The sequence below is a fragment of the Otolemur garnettii genome, unplaced genomic scaffold, assembly GCF_000181295.1.
Source record: "Otolemur garnettii isolate 467f Iridium unplaced genomic scaffold, OtoGar3 scaffold00016, whole genome shotgun sequence".
In the NCBI taxonomy this organism is placed as follows: domain Eukaryota; kingdom Metazoa; phylum Chordata; class Mammalia; order Primates; family Galagidae; genus Otolemur; species Otolemur garnettii.
Window position 1 is genome coordinate 2,376,561 of NW_003852411.1, and position 3,837 is coordinate 2,380,397.

The following is a 3,837-nucleotide window of genomic DNA, read 5'->3' on the forward strand; positions in this document are numbered from 1 at the left end:
TGTCAGATTTCTTAACAAAGAGAGTGAGAGTGGTTTCAGTAGAGCAGGGAGCACAGAAACAAAAAGGAGGAAAACAGAGGAGATGAAGCCTAGAACAAATGGAGTACTGCTTGCACAGAACTACTATTAATCCCTTCCCTTCCGTGCCCTTCCCTTTCTCCCCCTCCTTTCCCCTCTCCCCCCATCCCCTTCCTTCTCTCCTTCCCTCCCTTCCTCTCTCTCTTCCTTTCTTCTGTGAAAGTGATTGACAAAAAGGTTGGATAGAGACAGAGAGGCAGCACTCTTGTCATTTGACTGTTCTGGGCTTGAGGCATTTCTCTAGAGGGCATCATTACAATAAAGTCTACAACATCAGTGGCACACCCTAAAGTTGGCTGTAGACAGTGGTTGAAGACACAGGAGAAACAGGGAAAGTCTATAAATTTTAGGTTCCTGAGAAAGAAGAAGGGGCTAGAATTCAGAATGTGGGGGCTGGGACATTGGAGAAGTAGAACTATAAGGAGTCCCTCTTCCCTTGTAACTGAAAAGAGTGGGAAAAGTACAAGTGCAGATTCAAGTTCATTTGCAGGTTTGAAGGTAGGAACCTCTAGGGGGCATGATCTTGCTGGACTTTCTTTTCTGTATGGGTTTCCACTGTTAGGAGGGTCAAGGAACGAGGAAGTTAAATAGATCTATAGGAAGGAGTAAGATGAAAAAAGGAAGTTAAATATAGGAAGGGGAATATGTTAATTCACTAATTAGGATTCTTTTGATTGCAAAAGTATATTCAGAGTAGCTTAAACAAAAAGGAAAGTTTATTATAGTGATATATTTGTGCAGTTAGATTTTAGATGATTTTATTTTATTTTTTTATTTTTTATTTTTTACTATGTACATTAATGCACTTCTGGGGTACAGTGTGGGGTTTTCACATGCAATCTGAAATACTTCCATCAAACTGGTCAACACAGCCTTCATGTCATTTTCTCAGTTATTGCTTTAAAACGTTCACATTCTACTCTTACAAAGATTCACCTGTACCCCTATAAGATAAACCTCAGAAGCGATCCCTCCAAACCCCCTCCCTCCACCCATTCCCCCGTCCCTTCTCCCTCCCCCCTCCCAGATTTCAGATGATTTTAAATGCAAGACTAAAGATGTAGGATTCTTGTTGGTAGAAGCGATTCATTTCGGTCTTTAAATAGAAGTGTGAAGACAATAAAACCTTTCTTCTAGAAAGCTAAATCTGACCAATGATAAATAGAATGAAATAATTGAGCCTAAGAAATTGAAGAGCTATCTATACTGGTCCTGTATATAGTTGGACCTTGAACTACATTAATATAGTTCAAGTTTTATGATTCCTCATCTCTGTGATCACTTATAAAATGTGGTTACCCAAAGACTCTGGTTATCTAAGTAGGATAGTGAAGACTTCCTTCCCTCGTCTTCTCTGTCAGTATAATTTGTCATCCTTGCCTTTGACTGAGACGTGGCCTCTTCCCTATTGTCTACCTTTAACAGATTTTTACCCCACTGTCTTCTCTCTTAATTTACTGGAGCTGTGCACACACTTTCAAACCCAAATGTATGTCTATTTATATGTTATCATGTTTTATTTTATAACTTACTGGAATTGTTTGGTAAAAGCAGAACAGTCTTTTGTATGCAACACTCACTGAGATCAGGGGCGTAGTGAAGGTAAAGTAATCTCCAGATGCACTAGGGTTTAGGGGGTTCTCACAGCTCCCGAGAGGTGAAAGAGTATATTCAAATAATTCTGTTATGTTCTTGAGATTATTAGCTGTGGGGCCTCAGGCATATTAATTAAGCCTCCAATTCTCATTTTCTGTTTTTCTAAAATGGAACCGTCAAGATAAGAAAAAAATGCATGTATGCAAAAACCTTCTGTTCCAGTTTATCTGATCTTCCTTCAACTTCTCACACTGTCACTCAAAAAATAGTTCCTAAACTCTTTTGTTTGTACAGGAAACACACATTCTGTCAGCCTACGTTTCTTCCTCTTTTTACACTCCAACTCGGGTCTCGCAAGTTTTCCCCGTTAGCCTTATCTGTTCTTAAACATATATACAAGTCTCTGTCAATCCTTCTTCTCTTCATTTTTGTTCTTCTATGTTCCTATATTTACATTGTTCATACATTATATTAGTGGCTGGGTCCCAGCTTTAGAAAGAGTTGGGTCTGCTGTGGTGCCTGTGGCTCAAAGGAGTAGGGTGCTGGCCCCATATGCTGGAGATGGCGGGTTCAAACCCAGCCCCAGCCAAAAACTGCAAAAAAAGAGAAAGAATTGGGTCTGTAATGGAGATTCAGAGACATCTGGGTGTGTGCATTGTACTGAGTGGTTGGGATTTGTTTGGCCAGAGGAGCTGAGACATACTTGTGAGCTACAGGAAAAGGGACTAGGGGCCAGCCCAGCCAGAGCTTCTGCTTAAGTGGAATTATGTAGGTTGTCCCCTCTATGGAGATGCCTGGTCTCAAGGGAGACAAGAGGCTGATATCCACCCAGGCTTCCCTTGCCAAGATTTGGAACCCCAAGTGAGGCTTTATCCGTGTGATGGAAAGCCTGCCTTTCTCTAATTCCAACAAAGGCTCTATTAGACTGATAGCAACCCTGTGCTCAGCTATGTGACTGATTCAGAGGGAGGTTCTCTGGTCCAAGCCACGCAGTTGGCAGATATTGAAAAAAGAGGAAAATAGAAATATATCTGTATAAAATACATATAAATAATGTTTTTATATTTCTGACTTATCTGCTCCAACTAGCCTCTAATTTGCCTAAAGTGTTTTTTTCAAATATGATTTGATAATTCTATGTAAGCAGTTGTTTATTTGTTGTTTAGTATTCTAAGTCAAACACTCACAGATAATTATTAAATTATGGAGTACAGATAGAATATGTCGTAAAAGCATTGATAATTAAATTTCAGAAAATATTTAGTGATAGAATTGTGCCCGAGATGTATCGTGCATAGGATAAACAGACTACAAAAGAGTTGAGTGTTAGGAAGCTCTCTGGTTTTCCAGTCCCTTCAGAAATCAGATGCTGTCCCACTGACTGGAGCCCTTCCCCTGTGCCATTGCCCGCTGCCTGGTGCCCTGCAGCCTGCCTTCTGCAATTTCACTCACTTGTCTCTGCTTCTTCCTGTTGATTCCTAGGGGATTTACAATCACCATGTATCACTACTTTGCTGGAAAAAAAATCGCAAAATATCCCCCTTGTCCTCATAATACTGTCCACAATAAAACAAAGAGGTGAATTCACAACGAATTTTAATACCCAGGTTTGGGTACAGAGGTCAGATTGATCCACCGAGTTTATTACCGCTTTCAACCAAATACTGCTAAAATGATAGTAAAGAAACATGCAAGGCTTAAATAAGAAGAAAAAAGGAGATTAAATGTGGAGAAAGAAAAGGACAAAATATTTCAAAGTAATTTTGAGAGCTGAAAGGCACACAAAGGCGAAGGTAAATTCCCATACCTCTAAAATGAGGAGAGAAAAGGCAGCCTTTGAAATTTCATCTGACAAAATGTGAAAATGTAATCCACAGTCTGAGGACAAAGAATTTGCAAAACGACTAGTGGTTTAAAAAGTTATTTGCATTCCTGCATTCAACAATATTTATCTTTAAAGAATACATCTCAGTCTGCAGTTTAACTACATCAAAATATAATGTGACACAATAAAACCCTCTCATATTTATAATCGAGAACTTCTAAGAAATATTTTTAGTATTTAGTATTTTACCCAAGAGAGTGAATTCCATTTTTAAAAAAAGTATAGTTCTTTAGGATAAGAATTTGATTAAAACATCCTATTGATAAAAAATTTATTTT

At 38.8% G+C, this 3,837-nt stretch overlaps 1 protein-coding gene across 2 annotated transcripts in view; it reads right to left on the bottom strand.

Annotated features, from left to right (window-relative positions):
- Window positions 1–3,837, bottom strand: part of RGS13 (regulator of G protein signaling 13) — a 24,582-nt gene that overhangs the window by 18,849 nt on the left and 1,896 nt on the right. Inside the window, exon 3 of one of the 2 annotated variants that reach the window (XM_012802636.2) lies at window positions 3,482–3,522. The exons of the other annotated variant lie outside the window; for it this stretch is intronic. The gene's annotated coding sequence lies outside the window, so the exon portion shown is untranslated. The remainder of the gene's footprint in view (window positions 1–3,481; window positions 3,523–3,837) is intronic. 2 annotated transcript variants of the gene reach the window in all.